General features: G+C 42.3%; 1 long non-coding RNA gene across 2 annotated transcripts; it reads right to left on the reverse strand.

The window, feature by feature from the left end:
• Nucleotides 1-945: 945 nt before the first annotated feature.
• Nucleotides 946-21,958, reverse strand: LOC140856452 (uncharacterized). Of its 2 annotated transcripts, XR_012139665.1 has the most exons (5): nt 21,773-21,958; nt 4,123-4,215; nt 1,584-1,627; nt 1,273-1,473; nt 946-1,134 (listed from the first exon to the last, which is right to left on the reverse strand). It is a non-coding gene; the product is annotated as an uncharacterized lncRNA (long non-coding RNA). The 2 variants fall into 2 exon arrangements; XR_012139664.1 differs by lacking the exon at nt 946-1,134 and having other exon boundaries at nt 1,143-1,473.
• Nucleotides 21,959-27,474: the final 5,516 nt, after the last annotated feature.

The following is a 27,474-nucleotide window of genomic DNA, read 5'->3' on the forward strand; positions in this document are numbered from 1 at the left end:
TTAAGTGGTATGTTGGTAATGGAGCCCCTATGGATGTACTTCAGGATCCATAGATTTCCTCATTTCCTATTGCACAATGGCCTACTCTTGAGGATATATGTCAGTGCATTCAAAACCTTTAAATGAAAGATCTTATAGTGAACAGTGAACAAGTATGGAATACATTTATAGTTAAGTGTTATTTCTGAAGATGTGGCGGATAGGATTCTTTGATTTTTGATGATAGTGTCGATAGGTTGGGGTGGGGTCCAGCTGTAGGATTGTTAGTTATGGTGTTAAAAAGCTCGTCATCTCATAATTTTGGTAAGATTTGGAAGAGTGATGTCCATCCACTCAAGAAAATATGGAATACCAGCATTCTAAAAATGCTAGCAAAAATAAAAATATGTCACCCATCATATCTCCATATTTTTTAAAATACTATAAAAGTGTGGGCTAATGTGATGTGGGGATTGTATTCCCACATAGCCTCACATTTGTATAATACGAAAGATTAATGTGATATTCAGATTATATCCCCACATTTGTAAAATGTGGGGATTTAATTCTTTTGGCAGCATTTGGAGCGAATCTTTTTCAATATTTATAAAGTGTTGTAGTTTTTACCGGTACTTATAAGTATTGGAAAAAACCATCTATAATGGCTATTTTTTAAAATATTAATTATTTTGGGCATTCCTAATGCAGGGAATTTGTTGCTTTTGGAGACATTTTATCATAATTTTTCCAACATTTAGAAGTGTTAGGAAAGGCATATATAATAGAGTTTTTATTTGTATTTTACTATATTTGAAAATGGGAGTTTTAGCATTTATTGTGGTCTTTCATAAGAGCTTTTCGTGAAATTTATATTTAAATCTATAAAAATGTTGTATAAAATATCTATATTTTTTTTGGAGAATACATTTTCTCATCCATCATTGATATCCACTAGAATAAAATATATAATAAAAGCTGAATTTACTAACTAAAACAAAAGAGGTTTCTTTACATGGTAACCCATACACGAACAAATGTAGTCATGACAACCACACTAAAGAAGTTCTTTATTGAAACAAATAAAATTATTTATGCTCAATATCCATGCATGGTAATTGCAAATGATTTCTTCTACTAATCTTCAGCAACTGCTACCTGTAAAAATAAAGAAATACATAATTAGCTTACGATACATAGATATTTTATTTATCATAAAAAATAAATTCATATAAATATATAAATAATTTGTATTAGTATAATATATAAGTTGAAGGCTGGCAATCCAGTATCCACTGCATCTACAATTCTTCTTAGTCGATCTCATAGTCTTATTGAAGGCTCTGAGGTACGCATGCCACATTAACTTGTACTTCCCAAAATGATGTCCAAGTGCATCCTTTCCTATCATGGCGAGTGGACCTTTACTAAGTAAAACTCCTCGTGCAATAGGTTTGTGGGGAAACTATAGCATTTTAAGACAACATCGCTTCCAATCTATAATATTTATCAAGAAATAAAATAAATCAAAAGCTAAAAAAAGCTTAATAGATTGCAACTATATCTATATGAACAAAAAAATAAATTAAAAGTTCATAAGTGTTTACCTCAATAAAACATTGTAACTTTATCGTTTTGAAATACCCTGCATCTAAATAGACAAAATCATTTCAATTTAAAAAAAAAAAAAAGACAAATAGACTGGTCTACATCTGAGTATATATAGAATATGGCTTTAGAGTTAGAAATGAAATTGTTGAGTGAATTAAAATCATATATATGTACATGTATAAGTAATTGGCTAACCCACTTATTCATTCTATCATAATTGACATGCACATAGCATATTTGTATGAGCATAAAAATCAAATTAAAAAAGCTTATAGGATTTTAGAAAACAAGACTAATAAGAATGTAAAAATTAAAGGTGTAACTAAATATTTGACAGGATGTAGCAATATGACGATTTGAAGAAGAGTAATTTTGTGTCAGTGTCTCATCATTATCGCTAGAGGCATCAATATCCTATATGAAATAAAGAGTTAAGATTCATCTATACATTCAAATTAGATAATTATAAAAATATTTGCTAAAAATAAATGTACTCGTCTGATTTGAGAAGTTTGGCATGTTTGTCGGCCTCAGTCTATCTGTCTTGCATAGATTCAACCAATACCTTTAAATCTGCTAACTGGACTTTCACATCAGCATTTTCTTGTCAAACAGATTGTAACTTTTTTTTAAAATTTATGAATCTCATTTGCATCTTTGTATTCTCTACAGAACTAGAATTTTGCTCCAAAGACCGGTAGGACAAACATCCAATCCACATGTCCTGACTATGTTTCTCCTTACCAAAGACTTGAGAGATATATCATTTGGATTGATATTGTCCTTGATTGCAGATTGGTAAGCCTTTCAAGCTCAGCCTGTATTGATGGTCATATAAATTTTAATTAGTAAATCAGTTAATAAATAAGATAATCTCTTTATTGTTGCATTTCAAATCTGTAAGGGTCCCATCTTTGCATCCATGTGTTCCAATGAAAATTTTAGCTCTTGTTGGTTCCCTTCCATTAGCCATTTTTTCTCCCTACATACAATTAACAAAGAAGATAATATTGATAAAATAATTATGGATCTGAAAACAATAATTATGAAAGGATAATTTGCATGATGGGATCGTTTGGAGGAGGCCTTATATGAAAGAATAATTTTTAGTTATGATTTTCTTTTAATCTATTTTTAATAAAAAAACTCTTTATTCCCTGCACATATTAACAAACTTGAAGAAAAGTACATGCCTTCTTCATGTTTATACAGTGAGCAATTGGTAGATCATAAAATGTTGCTATTTTTCATGTTGAAGAGATGATAGAGTAAAATTAATATTTTTTTTACATATAAAAACTAATATTTAAGTGTTTTAAGAAACTTCTTTCGTAAAGATGAAATTCCTAGTATGAGCAAAAGATACTTTTTTTTTTTTTGATGAAGTGAGAGGTTATACCACCCCAATTTTATTAATGGGAGAATATTTACAGAAGGAGGATAATGGATCAAGCTGAGACAGCTTATTTCCATGCCCAAAGCTGCAAAGGGAATGCAGTTACATTTTACTGTTTTCAGGTTTTGTGAATATCAGTTTGTAGATACAGGTTTGCAAATTTTCAGATACAGGTTTTCAGAATTTTAGATTTGGAGATGCAGTTACAGGTTTTCAGAATTTCATATATAGGCTTTGCAGATTTTAAATTTTTAGATACAGATTTTAAGAATTTCATATTTTTAGATGCAGTTACAGGTTTTCAAAATTTCAGATATAGGCTTTGCAGATTTTCAGATTTTTAGATATAAGTTTTCAGAATTTCAGATTCTTAGATGTAGTTACAGATTTTCAAAATTTTAGATATAGGCTTTGCAGATTTTTAGATTTTCATAGTATGCCTTTAGTTTCTGCTATGTTCTTCATCCAAAATGAACCAAGGCTTTGCAAAAGATACTTTTTATTTTGACTAAAATTTGTTTGAGATTGAGAATGGACAGCTATGTGATTAGATATCATGTGTTGGAGTGCTCAATGGTCTATGGTCTACAGACTACGATCAATAGATTTCTAGGCCGGCCACTTACAAGGAAAAAGAAAATTCTAGCTAAATTTGGAGATTGCTGGTTGTTTAACAAGCTATTATCTCCAGGGCATTCTATTCATGGCTAGAAACTAGAAACAACTCTCTAGGGGATAAGGAGTTTCTTATGTTAATTTGTGCCTCACAATGAAAGCAAAATGAAATGGGATGTATGAACCAATGTTGTTGCAAGGGAATGAGTTAAAGATAGAAAGGAAGGTTCCAGATTTATATGAACCAATGACATGACATGACAATATTGTTTTCGATGCTTTATAATGTATTCTTCAAAATTCATAAGTTCTAAATGCAAGATCTTGAAAACCTACATACTATTTATCCATAACCAACAAAATAAGCATTCCCAAAATAGTGATTATAATAGCAAAACAAATGTTCTCAAAATTCATAAGTTCTAGAAGCAAGACCTTGAAAACCTACATACTATTCATCCAAATCAGCAAAACAAATGTTCTCAAAATAGTGAGTAGTATCGTAAGATAGGGCAAACACTTACCATTCTTACTTTGATCCGTGTAAAGCTTCTCGATCCTACAGTGTGCCCCATCTTTTGCATGTTACGATTGACCTTATTTTTTTCACTTCGTATCTACATCCATTTATGAAACTAAAATGATTCACATACATGTATAATACAAAATATAGAATAGAACATTGCATTTGTAATTTATCTTGGATGCTTCACTATTCCAAATTTCAATAAGTTGGTGCTATTGATCTAAAATGACTCTAATGTCAGTTAATAGTTAATTTATAATTCTAAAGAGTACAAGTAGTATTTAGTAAATTTTGGGCTATCAAAGAGTCATATTCAAAATGTCATATTGAGCCTATTGAACAGTGGAATGTATCATGCATGCACATCAAACACAAACAGATTTTGATGTCCATAGCTACTGCTAACCATTAAAAACATAGAATTTAGAGAACTGTTTCTTCATTTTCTTTGATTTCCAAATGTAATGATTGATGTATACATCTAACAAAGTGAAAAAATTATTTTTTAACTAATTATAAGTTAAAAGTACACCAACCATCTTAATAAAAAAAAATTAGTTTCTATGATTCCAAGCATAACTCCTACCAACCTTTCAAAACATCTACTCCTATATCATAAAGCTAATGTTCAAAAAGTAAGGAAAAAGATATATTACACCATTGCTGTGAGTCTCCATCTCTCTCATCCTGTGGTAGCTGGTGCAAGCTACCATGACAGACATATGGCCCCTGGAGTTGAATAACATGAGAAAGGCCTTGTTCATGCATTCACATTACACTTCAAAGTCTCACACCATGGATTTGGTATCATATCATATTATCATGAGAATAGAACTCTCAGCAATTGGAAACTTAGCAACCAAAGAAGAATCCTTGTTGACAAACAGAAGTATAAACAGAAGAAGAATAGAAAAGAGGGTGAAGACGAAGATTTCAGAGGAAGAAGGGATACTTCTCTAGGACCAAATATGCCCTTTTTATTAATTTTCATGGGCTCAATTTAGGAATTATACAAATATATTTCCCTCTAATTAGACGATTGCATTCCTAATCAGAGGGATTCAATTTACGAATTATACAAATATATTTTCCTCTAATTAGACGATTGCATTCCTAATCAGAGGGATTCAATTTAAGAATTATACAAACATATTTCCCTCTAATTAGATGATTGCATTCCTAATCAAGAGATCTACAGCTCATTTCAACACTCCCCCTCAAGATGGGTTATAGATATCATAAAGACCCATCTTGTCACGAATAAATGAAAAAGAATGCACACTAAGACCTTTGGTCAAAATGTCTGCTAGTTGACTAGCAGATCGCACATAAGGCATACAAATGATTCTGGCATCAAGCTTTTCCTTGATAAAATGTCGATCGATCTCGATGTGCTTCATCCGATCATGCTGTACTGGATTATTAGCAATATTGATTGCTGCCTTGTTGTCACAATATAGCATAAGGGGCGATGACTGATAAAGGCCTAGATCCAATAACAAGATCCGCAACCATAAAATTTCGCACACGCCATGTGCCATAGCCGATACTCTGCTTCAGCAGTAGATCGAGCAACTACATTCTGTTTCTTGCTTCGCCAAGTGACTAGATTACCTCCAACAAAAATACAGTAACCTGAGGTAGAGCGACGGTCATCAAGTGATCCAGCCCAATCAGCATCTGTATAACACTCCACCCGTAGGTTGCCATGATTAGAATAAGTAAACCACGACCAGGACAGCTTTTGAGGTAACGAAGTATCCGTGTCACAGCATCCATATGAACTGAACGTGGATCATGCATAAACTGACTTACCACACTAACGACGAATGCAATATCAGACCGTGTATGAGATAGATAAATCAAACGCCCTACCAATCGTTGATAACATTCTCGATCAATAGGGACACCGGTATCAGCTACTAGTCGATGATTTTGTTCAATAGGAGTAGCAATAGGTCGACATCCCAACATACCGACTTCTGTAAGAAGATCTAGAATATATTTTCTTTGGGAGAGAAAATTTTTTTTGAAGAACGAGCAACTTCTATCCCAAGAAAATATCGAAGATGTCCAAGATCCTTCACCTCAAATGCCTGTGCCAGCTGAGCCTTCAAATGAGCTATCTCCTCAGAATCATCTCCTGTGACCACAATATCATCAACATAGACAATCAAAATAGCAATCTTATCCTTGTTGTGCGAAAGAAGAGTGTGTGATCTGTATTGCTCTGTTTATACCCCATCTGAATGATTGCTTGCCGGAAGCGATCGAACCAAGCACGAGGTGACTGCTTTAAACCATAAAGAGATCATCGTAACTGCATACTTTGCCCACTGTTTGAGCAGTAGCAAATCCTGGAGGAACATCCATATATACTTCCTCCTAAGTTCTCCATGAAGAAAAGCGTTCTTTACATCGAGCTGGAACAGATCCCATCCAAAATTAGCAGCACATGATATAAGGGTTCTAACAGAGTTCATTTTTACAACAGGTGCAAAAGTTTCATCATAGTCGATGCCATAAGTCTGTGTATATCCTTTTGCTACCAAGCGAGCTTTGTACCATTCAACAGTACCCTAGGTATCTGTTTAACTGTAAAAATCTATTTGCATCCCACAGTTTGTTTACCAGCTGACAAAGGTACAAGTTTTCATGTATTATTTTTTTCTAGTGCTTGCATTTCTTCAAGCATGGCGGCTTTCCACTTGGGGTTTTCCTTAGCAACCTTCCAGTTCTCGGGTATGGGACAGAGGACAAAGAACTATAAAACTCTGATAAGATGGAGAGAGAGACTCATAGGATACAAAGTTAGTGATGTCATATTTGTACCTTACTCTATCCTTAAGTTGAGTAAGAATACCAGCATGATGAGTAGGTTTTTGTAAAGCAATAGGAACATTTAGATCATCATTATCTAATGTAAAATGGATGGAAGGTACAGAAGAATTACCATTAGTCGTAGAAGATGAAACCGTTGGGACAGGAGAGGAAGACCTAGAGACTGGAGAATGCGTAATAGACTCTGAGAGAGGAGATGAATCAGATAAAACAAGCTGTGGGAGAGTCTCAGATGCAGTTTCAGATGCTTCTCCTTGAGTGTCAGATGCTTCTCCTTGAGTGTCAGATGCACCATTTGTACCAACATCCATAGTAATAGGACTCCCTCCAGAGGACTCCCCCTCTCGACCAGTTCCAGAGATAACGGGAGAGGAAGAGGACACAGAAGATATATAGAATGGTTCAGACTCCCGAAATGTTACATCAATGCTGATAAACATCTTTCGCTCAGTCGGACACCAACATTTGTATCCCTTTTGAGTAGCTGAATATCCTACAAAAATGCACTTGAGGGCACGAGCGTCAAGCTTGCCAACCGAAGGTCGATGATCCCGAACAAAACAAACACAACCAAATACCTTGGGGGGAATTATAAAAGAATTAGTTCCTTGCAGGCATTCAAGAGGAGTCTTGTAGTCCAAAGTTCGAAGTGGCATTCGGTTAATCAGATATGCTGCAGTTAACACTGCTTCTCCCCATAAGAACTTAGGAACATTCATAGAAAACATCAAACATCTTGTCACTTCAAGAAGGTGTCTATTCTTTCTTTCAGCAACTCCATTTTGAGCCGGTGTGTCAACACACGTCGTTTGATGTATAATTCCATTATTATGTATATACTCCTCAAATTCTTTATTAAGATATTCTGTCCCATTGTCAGAGCGAAAAATCTTAAGAGTTGCTCCATATTGAGTACCAATCATTTTATGAAAATCTCTAAATGACTGAAATACTTCATTCTTATTTTTCAATAGATAAACCCAAGTGCAACGACTAAAACAATCAATAAAAGTGACGAACCATCGATGACCAGAAATAGCGGTGGTCCCATAGGGTCCCCATACATCAGAATGAACTACCTCAAACATTGCTCTACTACGTCGGCCTGAGTTTGGATAAGTACTTCTAGTGTGTTTAGCTAGTTCACAGGCATCACATACAAGCTTCTCTTTATATGTTTCAAAAATAGTTGGAAATATACGAGCTAAGAGAGTAAATGAAAGATGACCAAGCCTGCGGTGTTGGAGCAACAGATCTTCCTTTTGTGAAGATGAAACAGTCAAACTGGTTTCTGAGTAGCCTTCAGACACTCCTCCCTCCAAATAGTAGAGTCCATTACGCATTATGCCAGTCCCAAGTTTCCTCCCTGTCTTTGGTTCCTGAAAGACACAATGTGTTTTGAAAAAAGTTACGGCACAATCAAGATCATTTGTAATAGCACTAATGGATAGGAGATTTATAGAAAATCTTGGGACATGTAGAACAGATGATAAGGGTAATTCGGAAGTGCATTTGATAGATCCTTTTTCAGAAATAGGGATAAAGGAGCCATCAGCAAGACGAATTTATCACGATCAGAACAGGAATATAAGACACAAAATCTCTAAAGGATCCAGTCATATGATTGGATACTCCAGAATCAACAACCCATGGAGAAAAATTACTACAGTTAAGAGCATGAATTTGATCACTGATACCTATTTGGGCAAAATTACCCTGAGAACTGGCTGGTTGATTTGAAGAATCTTCTGTGGAAGTGCTACTTTCAGAAATATTTACATCAGATCTGAATTTTTCCAAAAGTTGCATTTCTTCAACTGATAAATCTCCCATAGAAGAAAAATGAGCCTGATTATACTGACCTCGACCTCTACCAAAACGACCACCTCCACGACCACGGCCTCTATTTGGACGACCATGTAGCTCATAGCAGTAAGCTTTGATGTGGCCCGGCTTATGACAGTGGTCATAAATTTTAACCCCACGAGGTCGAGGCTGAGTTTCTTGAGCAGAATTAGGAGAAGAGCTTCCAAGAGTATTAGGCTGTACCTAAGTGCAGATCGTATAGCTGTGTTCGTAGAAGAAGACATAGTGGTTAATCAAGTTTCTTCACTAAGAACCAAAGAAATAGTTTCATCAAGAGTTGGCCACTTCTGTGTACTAAGAATAGAAGAGCGTGATACTCAAACTCTGGGTTTAGTCCATCCAAAAAATCACAAGTTGCTGTCGCTCTATCCATTTGCGAAACACATCAACATCACCAGGATGAGTAGGAGTAAAGGGACTATAAAAATCAAAATCGTTCCACAACCTTTTTAATTCTCCAACATACTCTGTTACAGATCGGAACCCTGATTAAGTCCTCGAAGCTCTCGCTGGATCTTATGGGCATGCATATTATTGCCTTTATAAGAATAAGTTGTGGCTACAGCCTGCCATAACTCATAAGCATTCGTTAGTGCCTCAACCGTATGAGCAACACTTGGTACCATAGAGGCAAGGAGCCATGCTACTACCCGAGAGTTATTAGAATTCCACTGTCTAACAGCTATCCCATCTCCTTCTGGCCTTTTTGCAATACCACTTATAAACCCCTCAAGATTGTGAGAATCCAAAATTAGACGAACATGTCGCATCCAACTTAAGTAGGTACCCAGCCCATCCAATTTGACCGGGTTAGTTTCTAGGGTGATCTTTGAAAACTCACTACCCGAGATACGAGATTCCATCATCCTAACCATTAACTTTTCTAAATCCTCCATGGTTAAAGGAGTTTTATCACCCATAAGAAAAAAAACTTAAATGATCAAATAAACAAGAACAATCTTGAGGGAGGAAATTAAGTTTTCTCACCAACGATCTGAGATAAACTCAGATGACGAAAAAATATCGAATCTCTGCTTTATGAAAGGTGCCTTGATAATATTCAGAAACTCCAAAAAGGACGCTCCATTGTTGCTCAGAAAAAACACATCTAATAAGGGATGAGAACCGTTTTCAACCCCGTGTTCTTAGGTGGAAACGGTGGTGGCGTCGATGGCAGCGGGGTAGCAGCGACAGCGGTGGGATTGCAGTGGGATGGCAGAAGCAGCGACAGCAGTGGTGGCGGTGACGATGGCCGCGGCAGTGGAGGCGGCGATCATAGTGGAGAAGGCTCAGGCAGCGGCGGCGGCGACGATGGCTGCTGTAGCGGAGGCGGCGATCATAGCAGAGGAGGTGATGAAGATGATGGTTCCAGGGAAGAGGCACCGATGATTTGAAGGGATGCGAGAGAGAGAGTGAGAGATTTAACGGAAATGGAGAATAGCTTTCAAGGTTTCAGGGATCCACAGAGAGAGCAGCGGCGATGGTTTGAAGGGGAACAGATCCCACTCTGTTTGAGAGGAGAGATTTGAGTTGTGGACGGTCGACGGTTGAAGAGGCGGAACAGAGCACTCTGTTCCCTAAATAGGCTCTGATACCATGTTGACAAACAGAAGTATAAACAGAAGAAGAATAGAAAAGAGGGTGAAGACGAAGATTTCAGAGGAAGAAGGGATACTTCTCTAGGACCAAATGGGCCCTTTTTATTAATTTTCATGGCTCAATTTAGGAATTATACAAATATATTTCTCTCTAATTAGACGATTGCATTCCTAATCAGAGGGATTCAATTTAGGAATTATACAAATATATTTCCTCTAATTAGACAATTGCATTCCTAATCAGAGGGATTCAATTTAGAATTATACAAACATATTTCCCTTAATTAGATGATTGCATTCCTAATCAGAGGATCTACAGCTCATTTCAACAATCTTTTTATCAAAAATCCCCAAACCCCACAATATATCATGTTTCTACCCAGATTAATCCCTCAAAACTTGAAGGGAACGACTCACACCGCCACAACTCACACAAAATCCCAAGAAAAAAACCCAATCAAAACCTAAGTGTTGGGTATAAAATACCCTCGGCCGAAGTTCTTGGCGGGATCGACCCTCGCAAGTCTCTTCCGACTTTCGACTACTGTTGGTGAACTCCCGTCGCTCCGCCCGGACTCCTACGGGAGCGGGCTCCGTCACCAACTTCAACTGTAAGGAAGACTCCACCCGGACTCCTACGGGAGCGGGCTCCGTCCACAACTTTTACTGCAAGGAAGACTCTGCCCGGACTCCTACGGGAGCCGGGCTCCGTCACCAACTTCAACTGCTGGTAAGCTCCACCCGGACTTCGCACCTGACTTCTACTGCAAGGAAGACTCCCCCGGCTCCTACGGGAGCCGGGCTCCGTCCACAACTTCTACCGTAAGGAAACTCCGCCCGGACTCCTACGAGAGCCGGGCTCCGTCCACAACTTCTACTGCAAGGAAGACTCCGCCCGGACTCCTACGGGAGTCGGGCTCCGTCACCAACTTCAACTGCTGGTAAGCTCTGTCCGGACTCCTACGGGAGCCAGACTTCGCACCTGACTTCTACTGCAAGGAAGACTCTGCCCGGACTCCTACGGGAGCCGGGCTCCGTCCACAACTTTTACTGCAAGGAAGACTCCGTCCGGACTCCTACGGAGCCGGGCTCCATCACCAACTTCAACTGCAAAGAAGACTCCGCCCGACTCCTACGGGAGTCGGGCTCCGTCCACAACTTCTACTGCAAGGAAGACTCCGCCCGGACTCCTACGGGAGCTGGGCTCCGTCCACAACTTCTACCGCAAGGAAGACTCCGCCCGGACTCCTACGGGAGCCGGGCTCCGTCACCAACTTCAACTGCAAGGAAGACTCCGCCCAGACTCCTATGGGAGCCGGGCTCCGTCCACAACTTCTACTGTAAGGAAGACTCCGCCCGGACTCCTACGGGAGCCGAGCTCCATCCACAACTTCTACCACAAGGAAGACTCCGCCCGGACCCTTACGGGAGCCGGGCTCCGTCCTCAACTTCAACTGCTGGTAAGCCTTATCCGGACTTCTACAGGAGCCGAACTTCGCCTTTGATTTTAATTGCAGGAAGACTTCCGGACTCCTACGGGAGCCGGACTCCGCCTACGACCCCAACTACAAGTAGACTGCGTCCGGACTTCCACAAGAGTCAGACTCCATCTTCTATTCCGACTGCGGGAAGACCTCGCCCAAACTCCTACGGGTGCGGACCTCGCTACCGACTCCAACCGAACTTCGGCCAACAAGTCTGGACCCCCTGACAGGCTGTATTAACGGCCACGATTCTGCTCCACTCCCTGCGGTGGACCCTGCGTAGCTCCATTACTCCCTGACAGGCCGTATTAACGGCCACGATCCTGCTCCACTCCCTGCGGGGATTCTGTGCGATTCCACCACTCCCTGACGAGTCACGACAGCGGACGTCGCTCCACTCCCCGTAACTGATTCCACGTGGCGAGCCACGGCGATAGCCACGATCCCGCTCCACTACCCTCCGCAATAAATTCTCCTGACTCTGGGCGGCCCACGACCGGATGGTTACAGGCGTCACTATCAATTTGTTGCCCCCTCCGTCTATAAAAGGGAAACCCCAGATACGTTATTCTATAAGCTCTAAGCTCTCGTTTTCACCTAGAAACTCTGCTAAAATTTTTGTTCGAGCACTCCATTCTTGTTGAGGCAGAGAACTGACTTGAGCGTCGGAGGGTCTTGCCGGAGCAACCCCACCTCCGGTTTAGACTTCTTTTGCAGGTCCCGCGGCGACCTGACTCCCTCGACTCCAGCTTCTCCGACGCAAGCGGATTTTTGCACCAACAGGATTGGCGCTAGAGGAAGGGCTGTGTCTTCGCAGTACCCTTGTTCTTAAAGGAGCGCTCAACGGGGCCGCCTCCGGTCATCTTCTCCGACACCCGCTCCTCCTTTCCCCCACTGGGTCCTCGCCGATGTCTTCTCGCGAAGCATCCGCACAGCTACCCACGGTCTCTGCAGCCATATCTCGGGCCCCGGTCCCGCCTCTGGTTTTCGGCCCTGCATCCTCTGGCAATGGTCGCCGGCATGGAGTGGTCGGACAATCGGCCTCCGATGGATTTCGCCGACACCGTCTCGGGAGGATCCCGCAGGAAGCAACCAACGTACCGGCCGTACCCCCCAAGCGACAAAAGACTGAAGAGCCCATAACCTTCACTGAAGAAGATGCCCAGGGAGTCCAATTCTCTCATAACGACGCGGTCGTAGTTTCCATGAATATAGCAAATTACGACGTCCGTCGCATTCTCGTCGATAATGGAAGCTCGACCGACATCTTGTTCTACGATGCCTTTTCAAGAATGTCCATCCTTGACGGCCATTTGAGACCGATTAGCTCCCCTCTGGTAGGGTTTACCGGCGACGCTGTTCCGACGAAGGAATGATAACTTTGACTGTGGTCGCAGGTCGATATCCAAGGCAATCCAGGGCTCTGGTGAATTTCTTGGTGGTGAAAGGCCGTCAGCCTACAATGCAATCCTCGGCCGACCTGGCCTCAATGCTCTCCGAGCCGTCGTGTCAACCTACCATTTGAAGTTGAAATTCCCACCAGCCAGGGGATCGGAGAGGTCCGGGGAGACCAAGCCCTGGCCAGGCACTGCTACAGCATAGCCTTGCAAAGAAGCGACCAATCTGACCCCTGTCCCGTTGATGGATTGGATGCTCGCGATGACCTCACCGAAGAGAGGGGCCCCCAATTGAAGATCTGGTACCAATCCCTTTGAATGACAGGAACGCGGAGCATGTAGCGATGATCGGCTCCAACCTGGAGGAGGAGGTGCGGATGCGTCTCATTGATTTTCTACGAAGGAATGCGACATTTTCGCTTGGGTTCCAGCAGACATGCCAGGGATTGACACGGAAGTCATGGAGCATCGCCTGGCCGTCGATCCAAAGCATCGACCGACGAAAGAAAAAATCCGAGGTCATGCACCGGAGAGGCAGAAGGCGATAGCCGAGGAAGTGGACAAGCTCCTTAAAGCCGGATTCATTAAGGAAGTCAATTATCCTGATTGGATTTCCAACGTTGTCCTAGTCAAAAAAGCAAACGGCAAGTGGAGGATGTGCATAGACTTCAAAAAGCTGAATAAGGCCTGTCCAAAGGATAGCTACCCCCTTCCCAGAATCGATCAACTGGTGGACGCGACCTCGGGCCATGAGCTCCTCACCTTCATGGATGCGTTCTCCGGCTATAATCAAATCAGAATGGCACCGGAAGACGAAGAAAAGACCGCTTTCATCACTAATCGTGGCCTTTATTGTTACAGGGTCATGCCTTTCGGCCTCAAAAATATGGGTGCAACCTACCAACGGTTGGTGAACAAAATCTTCAAGGAGCAGATCGGCCGTAACATGGAGGTCTACGTGGACGATATGCTCGTAAAAAGCAAATCTTCCAGAGATCACGTCACCGACCTCGAGGAGACCTTCGACGCTCTCTGAAAATATAGAATGAAGCTGAACCCAACTAAATGTGCTTTCGGGGTAACCTCGAAAAAGTTCCTGGGCTTCATGGTGTCGGGGCGCGGGATCGAGGCCAATCCAGAGAAAATTTGCACCATCCAGGAGATGGCCGCCCCAAAGTCGATAAAAGAGGTTCAGCCCTCACGGGGAGGATAGCGGCCCTGAATCGCTTCGTCGCAAGGTCGGCCGAACGGTGCTTACCCTTCTTTCAAACCCTCAAGCAGCCCAAGAACTTCTGTTGGACCTCTGAGTGCCAACAGGCGTTCGAAGAACTAAGGAGCTACCTCGGCTCACCCCCGCTGTTGGCAAAGCGGAGCCTGGGGAGGAACTATTTTTATACCTGGCGGTCTCTCCCATGGCTCTCGCGGCCGTCCTTGTCAAAGAAGAAGCGAAAGTCCAACGGCCAATCTACTACGTCAGCCGCGCTTTGAGGGACGCCGAGACCAGGTACACCAAATTAGAAAAACTGACTTACGCCTTGTTGATTGCAGCCCGGAGGCTCCGGTCCTACTTTCAAGGGCACACCGTGACGCTGCTCACTGTCAACCGATCAAAGCGATTTTGCATCGGGCGGATGCCTCTGGGAGGATGGCAAAGTGGGCGATCGAGCTCACAGAATTCGACATCAACTATCGACCCAGGCCAGCAGTGAAGGCCCAAATACTGGCAGATTTCATAGTGGAGTGTACTATCCCAGAGGAGGCTGAACCTGAACAAAGCGAAATCGGTGACCTGAAGTCCCGACCGAACTCCCTCAAAGAAGAAGCGGATCCCTCTGATCGCTTTTGGGCCCTCTATGTGGACAGGTCTTCCAACATGTCAGGCGCGGGTGCAGGCCTAATCTTGGTCAGTCCGGAGGGAATCGTCGTGGAGTACGCTCTGCGTTTTGAGTTTCCGCAACAAACAATGGAGCGGAATATGAAGCTCTGATTGCAGGACTAAGGGTCGCCAAAGAGCTGAGAATAGACCAGCTCCGGGTCCACAGCGACTCTCAACTAGTAGTGGGACAAGTCAGCGAAGTTACGAAGCGTGGGAGGACAGTATGGCCAAATACCTTGAAAGGGTAAAGGAGCTCGTCCCCACCTTTAGCAGCTTCAACATCAAACAGATCCAAGGTTGGAAAATACCAGGGCTGACCTTCTCTCCAAGCTGGCAACGCTAGCTCCGGCCGAGCTGCCCAAGGGCATTCTTTTGAAGTTCTAAAGCCCCGAGTACAGAAGAGTCACGGCCCGTGATGGAAATTGACCACGAGCCCAGCTGGGTCGACCCCCTGATAATCTATCTCAGAGATGGAGTTCTCCCCCAGGATGCGAAAGAAGCTCGGAAGCTCCGAAACCAAGCCTTCCGGTACATCCTTTATGAGGGCAAATTGTACAAGAGATCATACTCCTTGCCCCTCTTAAAATGCCTCCGGCCTTCGGAGGCTGACTACGCCTTGTGGAAGTGCATGAAGGAATCTGCGGAAACCATTTGGGGGCTAGATCTTTATCCCACAAGTTGCTCCACCAAGGGTATTACTGGCCGACAATGCATCATGATTCGATCGAATATGTCAGAAAGTGCGATCGATGCCAGAGATATGCTAACGTCCAGAGACAGCCCGCCACCGAGCTCACACCCTTGAGTGCCCCATGGCCTTTTGCGCAGTGGGGGATGGACATCCTTGGCCCCTTTCCTATGGCGTCTGGGCAGAGGAAGTTCCTCCTTGTAGCGATCGACTACTTCACCAAATGGGTTGAAGCTGAACCACTAGCAAAAATCACAGAAGCAAAGGTGCAAGATTTCGTCTGGAAGTCGATCGTGTGTAGGTTCGGTCTGCCTAGGACCCTAATCACTGATAATGGACGGCAATTCGCGGGAGCAAATTTTCGAATTCTGTGAAGATCTAAACATCTCCCACAACTTCACATCGGTAGCCCATCCTCAGGCGAACGGCGAAGCTGAGGTGACTAACAGAACCCTTTTGCAGGGGATCAAGACAAGGCTCGAAAAGGCGAAGGAACTTGGGCGGACGAACTTTATCATGTGCTGTGGGCGTATCGAACTACCCAGAGGCTGCCCACAGGGGAAACCCCCTTTGCTTTGGCCTTTGGTACGGAGGCGCCATCCCAATTGAGCTTAAACTCCCGTCGGCGCGAGTCGTAGCATTCGACGAACATCAAAATTGTGAAGTCTTAAGGCCAACCTCGACCTGCTGGAAGAAAGACGGGAGATAGCTCAGGTTCGAATGGCAGCCTACAGACAGAAAGTCGCTCGATACTACAATGCCCGGGTCAAGAACAAAGTCTTTAGAGCAGGAGATCTAGTGCTTCGACGAGCCGCTGTCTCGCAGCCTCAGGATCGAGGGAAGCTCGCCCCTAACTGGGAAGGCCCGTATGAGGTCAAAGAAGTAGTTCGGCCCGGAACTTATTATCTTAAGGAGCTCGGAGGAGCCGACCTCCCGCGACCATGGAGCTCGGAGAACTTACGAATGTACTACCAATAACTTCATTTTAACTAAAAGTTGTATATCTACATGTCTTTGGCGCTATCCTACATCCACAGGACAACCCAAACAAATTGTCTCGAAAGCGAGAAGGAAACCTCGTCTCGGCAAAGTCGAAGGCCCGGTTCCTTTAGATCGGATGGGGGAGAGGCCCTACAACGCCCATACGCGCCCCCACAGCCTTGTTAGGGACAGGAGGAGAACCTTGCCCTAACTCGAGCAAAGTCGAAGGCCCGGTTCCCTTTAGACCGGATGGGGGGAGAGGCCCTACAACGCCCATACGCGCCCCCACAGCCTTGTTAGGGACAGGAGGAGAACCTCGCCCTAACTCGAGCAAAGTCGAAGGCCGATTTTCTTTAGACGGATGGGGGAGAGGCCCTACAACGCCCATACGCGCCCCCACAGCCCTGTTAGGGACAGGAGGAGAACCTCCCCTAACTTGAGCAAAGTCGAAGGCCCGGTTTTCTTTAGACGGATGGGGGGAGAGGCCCTACAACGCCCATACGCCCCCCACAGCCCTGTTAGGGACAGGAGGAGAACCTCGCCTAACTTGAGCAAAGTCGAAGGCCCGGTTTCCTTTAGACCGGATGGGGGGAGAGGCCCTACAACGCCCATACGCCCCCACCGCCCTGTTAGGGACGGAAGGAGAACCTCGCCCTAACTCGAGCAAAGTCGAAGGCCCGGCTCTCTTTAGGTCGGAAGGTGGGAAGGGCCCAGCAACGCCCATATGTACGCCCACGACCGTGCTAGAGACAAGAGGAGGACCTCGTCCTAACCAGAGCTGAAACCTGTTACGACAGGAATGGGAGAAGAACCTCATCCCGGCGTCAATTAAAAGTCCGATCGTTCAAAGACCAGAAGAGAAAAAGGGGGGGACTTTCCCCAGCGGCCCCCTCGCAATAAAACTCCGCCGGACTCCTACGGGAGCCGGGCTCCGTCCACAACTTCTACTGCAAGGAAGACTCCGCCCGGCTCCTACGGGAGCCGGCTCCGTCACCAACTTCAACTGCTGGTAAGCTTCGTCCGGACTCCTACGGGAGCCGGACTTCGCACCTGACTTTAATTGCAGGAAGACTCCCCCGGACTCCCACGGGAGCCGAACTACGCCCCGACTTCGCCTACGGGAGCCGAACTCCCGTAGCCTCCCCAAGAGCGGAGGAAAAATTCCAAGTGAAAAAGAAAAAAGGAAGGCGATGGGTCACGTCAACGACGAATGAAAAACAAACAGCATCCAAGATACAGAGAACTCTGTCTCGACAAGGACTGGGACTCTCATCAAGAACCCAGCTTTCAAGGAAGCTTTCAACACAAACCCAAGTAAGACAACTTCTTCAGGGTGACAGAAGCTCAGACCTCCGAGCTCGAGCCCTGATGGGGGCACCAAACCCGAATGGCCCCTGACGACTCTGCGGCCACGGACGAAAAAGATGGGTCGATACGATGGCAATCGGTACCTCCGAACGACACAAGGGCCGAAAAGAAGCTCGGCAAAATAATTCAACACATGAGAAAAAAGGTAGGGAAAATTACCTTCTCGTATGCATTATAGAGCCATTGAGGTTGAAGGAAGGGGATAACTAAAAGGCGAGCGGGTGGCAACCACCGGTAACCTAAGGACGACGTCAAAAAAAAAAAAAAAGAAAGAGAGAGGAGGGAAGGGAATACAACAATAACACGGCAAAGAAAAAGTTGGCAGACAACGATTCGATGCAAAGTACGGACAAGGTAACAAAATCACCTCCTCATTTTTGACTAACAAGATGTACGTTACAAGACCCGGAGGGCCGAAAAAGAATACATTATTACAAAGCTCGAGCACACGGCTTGGAAGGGATACACCGGAGGCCACTTCAAGCTGCAAACTTCTCTTCCCGTTTCTGTCCTTCCCAGCCCATTTTCCAGTGCGTGTGACAAGCCTATCGGCTCTCGCCCCCGCCTTGTTCCGCTCCACCTCCGAAATCCCAATCCTAGGGGAAAAGGATGGGGTAGATTTCAGGGGCAGTAAGGGCAACGGCAGCGGCGACGAAGACCCGTTTCAAGAAGAATCGGAGTTACCCCGGAGGCAGCAATGGCGCCAGAGATATGCGCCATCACCGAATGCTCCATGACAACCACCGTCCTAAGTGTTCCGCAAGGTCGGCATGCGCTACTTCCACCGTCCCACAACAAGTTTTACTGCCCCACCGTCGGCGCCGACCGCTTCTGGTCCCTCGGCCCCGACGACATCAAGGATCCCGCCACAGCTTGTGACGACAGCTCTGCCCTCTTGACCGGTGTCACCCCATCTTGCTACTCCAAAATTCTCAGGCAGAACGCCTTCACCGGCTTCCCCGTTATTAAACCCCTGTTGTTGAAGGAATTCTCCCTCGAGCCCCTTTGAAGCGACGGGAACCTTCAGCGGCCGCTCGATGACCGGAGAACTCGCAGACTGCTGTTCTCCTCCTTGCCCTCCTCCAAGCCCGTGGCATCCTCTTGAGGATGGCCTCCGGGGGGAGGCCCTGGCGGGGAACCCCTTAAAGAGGAATCGGGGGCTGGAGACGGCAGAGAGACGGCAAAGACCGCGTGGAGGACGCTCGGAGTTGGCAGGGGCACCGATGGAGTGGCTGAGTGGCTAGCTCTCAGACGAAAGAAAGGTGTCGTCCTTCAGGCGAAGTAAAGCCCCGGAGGAAGGGTGGGGGGTTTAAATAGGCAGCGGATCTTAGCGCAATTATGGTGGCGAGTGTCCCAGACCAACCGGTGCTCACCACGTGTCCTGCGTGCCCCACTCGCCGCTACTGAGGGTTGACTGTTCGCAAACTTTCATGGCGCGATGCTTGGGATCACGTCCCGATGGGAGTTTCGAAAAGACTCTTCGGGTCCCCTAATCGAAAAAAGGGCTCCGACATGCGCGCATTAAATGCCGACATATCCGAGGATGGTTGCGCGGACGTCAGGGGGAGAACTTCGCTGCGACAACCTCTCTGTACTTCCTTCATTCGAAATTCAAACTCGAAGTAGGGGGACTGGTGTTGGGTATAAAATACCCTCGGCCGAAGTTCTTGGCGGGATCGACCCTCGCAAGTCTCTTCCGACTTTCGACTACTGTTGGTGAACTCCCGTCGCTCCGCCCGGACTCCTACGGGAGTCGGGCTCCATCACCAACTTCAACTGCAAGGAAGACTCCGCCCGGACTCCTACGGGAGCCGAGCTCCGTCCATAACTTTTACTGCAAGGAAGACTCCGCCGGACTCCTACGGGAGCCGAGCTCCGTCACCAACTTCAACTGCTGGTAAGCTCCGCCGGACTTCGCACCTGACTTCTACTGCAAGGAAGACTCCGCCCGGACTCCTACGGGAGCCGGGCTCCATCCATAACTTCTACGCAAGGAAGACTCCGCCCGGACTCCTACGGGAGCCGGGCTCCGTCCACAACTTCTACTGCAAGAAAGACTCCGCCGGACTCCTACGGGAGCCAGGCTCCGTCACCAACTTCAACTGCTGGTAAGCTCCTCCGGACTCCTATGGGAGCCGACTTCGCACCTGACTTCTACTGCAAGGAAGACTCCGTCCGAACTCCTACGGGAGCCGGGCTCCGTCCACAACTTTTACTGCAAGGAAGACTCCGCCCGGACTCCTACGGAGCCGGGCTCCGTCACCAACTTCAACTGCAAGGAAGACTCCTCCCGATCTCCTACGGGAGCCGGCTCCGTCCACAACTTCTACTGCAAGGAAGACTCCGCCCGGACTCCTACGGGAGCAGGGCTCCGTCCACAACTTCTACCGCAAGGAAGACTCCGCCGGACTCCTACGGGAGCCGGGCTCCGTCACCAACTTCAACTGCAAGGAAGACTCCGCCCGGACTCCTACGGGAGCCGGCTCCATCCACAACTTCTACTGCAAGGAAGACTCCGCCCGGACTCTTACGGGAGCGGGCTCCGTCCACAACTTCTACCGCAAGGAAGACTCCGCCCGGACCTTACGGGAGCCGGGCTCCTCCTCAACTTCAACTGCTGGTAAGTCTTGTCCGGACTCCTACAGGAGCCGAACTTCGCCTTTGATTTCAATTGCAGGAAGACTCCGCCCGGACTCCTACGGGAGCCGGACTCCGCCTACGACCCCAACTACAAGTAGACTGCGTCCAGACTTCTACGAGAGTCAGACTCCGTCTTCTATTCCGACTGCGGGAAGACCTCGCCCAAACTCCTACGGGTGCCGGACCTCGCTACCGACTCCAACCGAACTTCGGCCAACAAGTCTGGACCCCCTGACAGGCCGTATTAACGGCACGATTCTGCTCCACTCCCTACGACGGACCTGCGTAGCTCATTACTCCCTGACAGGCCGTATTAACGGCCACGATCCTGCTCCACTCCCTGCGGCGGATTCTGTGCGATTCCACCACTCCCTGACGAGTCACGACAGCGGACGCGCTCCACTCCCGTAACTGATTCCACGTGGCGAGCCACGGTGATAGCCACGATCCGCTCCACTACCCTCCGCAATAAATTCCTCCTGACTCTGGGCGGCCCATGATCGGACGGTTACAGGTGTCACTATCAATTTGTTGCCCCCTCCGTCTATAAAAGGGAACCCCAAATACGTTATTCTATAAGCTCTAAGCTCTCTTTTCACCTAGAAACTCTGCTAAAATTTTCGTTTGAGACTCCATTCTTGTTGAGGCAGAGAACTGACTTGAGCATCGGAGGTCTTGCGGAGCAACCCCACCTCCGGTTTAGACTTCTTTTGCAGATCCCGACGGCGACCTCGACTCCCTCGACTCCAGCTTCTCCGCGCAAGCGATTTTTGCACCAACACTAAGAAGCCCTCTGATCTCCCTCATGTACTCTCCTTCCCCACAAATCTCCAAAAATGAGAATGAAATAAAAAGAAAATGGTGTGGAAACAAAAAAGAATGATCAATCTATATGGGAAAAGTTCTTACCTTTCAATTTTTTCCTATCTTTCCTTTGTTTGTTTTCGTTGATTTTTCCTATGATTTCCCCTGACTTTTCCTCTATTTTTGCCGTCCTCAGGTGGGAGGCTTGGAGCGGCTGAATACGGAAGCTTGGATGATGGCTAGGTTCATGGATTTTTTTCCTATTATTTTCCATGATTTTTCCTTGTTTCTGCCGTCGAGTCTTGATGAGGCTTGGAGATGCCAAATTGGGAAGTTGAGGCAAAGGCTAGGGTTTTGTATAAGAGCTTAAATTAGTATATTATCAATCAATATAAAAAAAGCCGCAAGTTTTTTCTTAATGGTTAAGATAGAGGTTAAGCCTTCACAATGTGTGCAGTTCACAACCTCATATCCTTCTATTATGCATATATTTTTATAAAAATTTATAAAATATATATTATATTTTATTTATAAAATACATATAATCTACTTGGGATAGCAGATATCCAATGGGCGAATCTCAAACTCATGCCAAACCCGAATGAATATTAATTTTAAATTTCAAATCAATTCCAAACTTGATATGCTATATAGGTTCTTCAGAATGGATTGGATATCTTAAAACAAACCTACCTAACTAATTTTATTAATTTTATTTTGATTAGATTAAGTGAAATACTAATTAAAGGAGGAGAAGGCCATAAAAAAATTTTGGTGCATATATTTTTAAGATTGGCTAATATTCATATGTACTTATAACTTCCCACTTTAATTTTGTATCAATCAAATATAGTATTTCTTATTTATTATCTCATTAATCGATAATATCTATTTCATTATAAATGTAGAAGATATAATTTCTCAATATTTATCAAAATTATGGCTAAATTAACACCACGAAAAGATTTATACCTAGCATTTTATCATAAATGCAGGGTAAGATCTAATTTTTCAGTATTTTTTAAAAATATGGCTAAAATAATGTCATGGAAAAAATTATATCTAGTATTTTATCACAAATGCGATGTAAGATTTAATTTTTAGTATTTTTTAAAATTGTGACTAAATTAATGTCCTAAAAAAAATTTATACCCAATATTTTATCATAAATGCAAGGCAAAATCTAATTTTCCAATATTTTCTCAAAAATGCGACTAAATTAATGTAGCGAAAAATAGAATCTCTTGTAGTGATCCTAGAATTGCCTTATTTTTATGAAAAATTGCTTGAAATCAACTTCCATGTCATAGATTTCTACATCAGTGCGATCTACATATCCCAAACAATTATGATCTTTGCCTAAGTTTGGAAAAGTAGACTTCCTATGTCATTCTGAACTAGTCTATCCGAGCATATTTGGAGACAAGTACCTATTACTCATGCACATGCTATTCCATTGTTATCTATTGAGGATTTTGTCCAAAAAGTTAAAGAGAAATTTATGATAGAAAACTAATAGGTCAGAGACAATGTTGATGTCTTATATTGCATATCAGATTTGGTTGATTAAAAATGAACGGATGTTCCAAGGTGTTTATTTAAGCCTAAGATTGATTTTACTCCAAACATCCATTTTAGCTTAAGAGTTTGCTACTTTGAAGGATTCTTTAATAGTAGGAGAAACTATGGCTTCTATCCTGGAGTTTCTGTATCTCCTTAGATGATTTAATTTTTTTGAGAGCCACCACTCCCTATTTCTCAAAGTGAATTTTGATGGTAGTGTCTTGGTAAAGGAGATTATGGTGGAGCTAGTTTTATTGTTAGACTTATAAGTGGTGCTTTAGTGGTAACAAGGGGATTGTATTTGTTTGATATGACAGTCCTATGGTTGAGTTGTGCACTGCATGGGAATGATTGAAGTTTGTGGTGAATCATTTGAAGGCAACACATGTTATTCTTGAAGGTGATTCAACGATTGTGGTTCGATGGCTTTCTGCTCAGTTTACTACTAAGATTTGTCTATATCCATTATTGACAAATTATTGGAGGTTGATGGCTCAATTCTATAAGGTTAAACATATTTATAGAGAGGCTAATAGTACAGCTGATTGGATGGTGATATATATAGCTAATTACATGAGATCTATCTTATAGACTACTTTATGGGAGATTCCTTTAGAATTTTTGCATATTTTATTTTCTATTCACAAGAATATATTTTTACTAGAATAGTTTAATAAATCCAGATTTACTCAAAAAAAAAGATTCTAAAAGGACAATAGATGAAATATCACATTAAGTTAAAGAGAACTAACAATTATCAGAGGAAATACAAAAGATATATGATAAAAAGTGTGTGCATGCCTATTTTAATGCACAAAACTAATCATGTTGTAGTTGAATATTATGTGTCGAGAGAGATCTCCATTTGATATCCTCCTTTAGCATTTATAAAGAGAACATGTGCTATTTTTTTTCATGAATAGCTATCATTTAGTAGTTATTTCTAATATAAACAATCTTTTGAATAATTATTTCTAATAATTAACAATGATTTATCTTGAAGAGACTCTTTGCAAGTATCCTTCTCCATATGATATCACCTGTTAATCTCTGAAAAAAACACATATTATGAAAACTTGGAGTTGCAAAGAATACCTATGCATTTACATCAGAATACATCACAAGTTGGAACAACTATCCACATTTTTCTTTAATATATCTAATAGGTGGAGCTTGCATGATCTAAATTTTTCTTTCGCAAATGAGAAACCTTGTATATTTGAACTTTTTAATTAGAGTCCCAAATACTACAACTTTTCATAAGATTTTAATTTTCAAAAATTTTAAAAAAGTGTGATGGACAAATTATTTGGTTCATCAATCGTAATAAAAGCCGAGTCAAAAAGAATGAAAGGGATTAATGTCATATAATTAATGGAGTCCCATAACAATAAAATAAGAGAGATTGTAAATTTTTGTTGATGGAGATATAGGTTATAATTAAAAAGAGAAATTTTATAGAAAAGATTTGAAATGAGAAGAAGAGATAAAGATGGGGGAGAGGGAGAGCGAGAAAAAGGAAAAGTGAACAAATAGTATGTAATATCCAACCCATCAACCAAGTTAAAACAGATGCATGAATCTTAAAGCGATAGAAAAAACAAAAAAAGTGAAAAAGAGGAAAATTTGAGAGAAGGGAGCCTTCTTCTCCTAAATGACTCCTCAATGGAGTTAAAAATTGATGCCGGGGAGGAGTTGAACTCTTCTCCTGCGGCTCTATTTAAAGGGAAGAAGATTTTCCTCTTCTTTCCATCAAAGATTGAGGTCTCAAATAGAAAAGATCGTTGGAATCTTCTTCTTGGAAGCCATCATCGTGTCCATCGAAAATCAAGATTGGAGAGCCATCAGAGCCCAAGGTAAGCCTTGGCTCTCTTTCTTCTCTTTACCTCTTGTTCCCACAGGATTAGACAACGTCACTGGTTACCGATTTCATCGAAAAATTAGAAAAAAAAAATTTCTTTTCAGATCTCTCTCTCCTTTTTTCGACAACGTCACTGCCCACCATCGATTGTAGAACCGCAGGAGTGTCGTCATCGCCGATGGCTTGAATCTCCGACCACAGCCATCCCCAATTGGCATCCCCCTCCTCAGAAAAGAAGGGCAACCCGAAGGTCATCTATTTTGCCAAGAACCCATGAGAAGAAAAAAGAAAGAAAAAAAGAAAAGAAAAGAAAAGAAAGAGAAACAGAGAGGGAGTTTATCTCTCTTCCCTCTCTCTCCTTTATCTCTCTTCCCTCTTACTTCTCTCTTTCTCTTCCTGAAATTATTTCTCTTTCCACTTTCTCTCTCTAGTTTCTTACTTTACTTTCTCTTTAGAAAAATTTACTTACTCTCTTTACAAGTTTCTCTCTCTAAAAGTGTCTCTCTAGATTACGTCTCTCTTCTAAGGTCTTCTGATCTTGAAAAGATCCTCTAATAGTCTTGATAGATCCTAATGAAGTGATCTTGATTGTTGACTACTAGATAGTTTATCGATCTCCATCCTAATCAGATCGAGCATCATGAAATTTCATCATCAATTGCATCGTAGTATTCTCGCATGATCCTTGATTAGTAGTTGATCGATTTGATATCTTAGATTAAATCGATTAAATATCGGATGCTACCGCATAGCCAATCCTATAAAGATTTAGAGTTTTTATTTTAAAAATAATTATGACTTAAGTTTGATAAAAATATGATTTTGGGATATTAGTCTTTGAAAGAAAATTTTTGAAATTATGTGGATTCGTTGGAGTATATGTGAGGTAAGCAATGATCTATCTTTTCTAGATCTTTCGTTTGTATTATATTATTTTTAATATAGAATAAATTATAAATTGATTTGTATGTAATTTATGAATCTCATGAAATTATATTTTGAATAAAAATTGATATAAAATTTTGAAATAATATCTCTTGGACTATTACTATAACTGTTTATTGATTTGAAATAATATATGCATATTTTTATTTGATTATAAAATACATATTATTCGATAAAAAAAATTTTGATATGAATCAATTTTGGACTCTTAGTCTAATTATATTATGAATCTTGCCATTTGGAGGTTATGCATTGGCACTTTGAGTCATAATTATATTTCTGATCCAACCATAGGGTATAAGTATGGTATTCCAGTCCCATCATAGAATATAAGTATGGTATGCTTGTCCAGCCACAAAGTATAAGTATGATATTCTAATCCGATCATAGGATATAACTGTAGTATTTGATCCCACCATAAGATATAAGTATGATATTCTGGTTCAACTATAGGATATAAGTATGGTATTTTAATATGGCATAAGGTATAAGTGTGGTCATAGTTAAAGACTGATGAGTGAGTAAAATTTATTTTGAATCAAAATTTTAAATATGATTACTTTTAAAATTAGATATATGATATGTATTGAAATATTTGAAAGATATGGATATTACTGAATTTATGTTTCAAAAATGAATTTTGATTATATTTGTGCATTGTTCAATGATAAATTATATTTTGATATTTGCAACTCATATTATCACATAAATTATTTAGTCAAGATAATCATTGCTTGTTGGGCTATCTAACTTATTACTTTATATTTTATTATTTTTATACATTTAGAGATCTAGCTTGAACCAAGGATTCAATATAGGAAAGTGAACTAGTAGTGGATTTTAATATTTTTATTTTAGATTAGGATTTATTGAGATTTGATGTAAGACTGTAGAATATCATTTTGTAAGATATTTGATTTAGTCATTTGAATCAAAGTTGAATATTAAGTATTTAAATTTTATTTTACTGTTACTTTTTGATATCATAATGAGATGTCTTACATATTTGTAGGAAGAGTTTTTTATGAGTATGCAGTGGTTACCATGACCCCCAGCTCATGATCTTGGATTGAGAGTATGATAATTAATATAGCATCAGAGCATAAGTGGATAAATTATGATACATAGAATTGAATATTAGTATAGATAAATAGATACTAGGGATATTGAGATGATAACTTATATTAATTATGATAACTTAATAACTTAAATTTGATATAAATGGATTGATGGATTTGAATCAGAGTGCATAGTAGAAGCATAGTGATTTGACTTATTTAGTTTGAAAGATATTATGATAAAAGATTCATTTTTGATATTAGATGATGACTATGATTTGAGAAAAAAAGTAATATTAAATTTTTGAGGATTTGAACAAAAAAAATTTATAGATAAATTTTTTTTAGAGGAGAAGAATGTAATATCTAGTCCATCAACA

The sequence above is a fragment of the Elaeis guineensis genome, chromosome 3, assembly GCF_000442705.2.
Source record: "Elaeis guineensis isolate ETL-2024a chromosome 3, EG11, whole genome shotgun sequence".
NCBI classification, from domain to species: Eukaryota; Viridiplantae; Streptophyta; class Magnoliopsida; order Arecales; family Arecaceae; genus Elaeis; species Elaeis guineensis.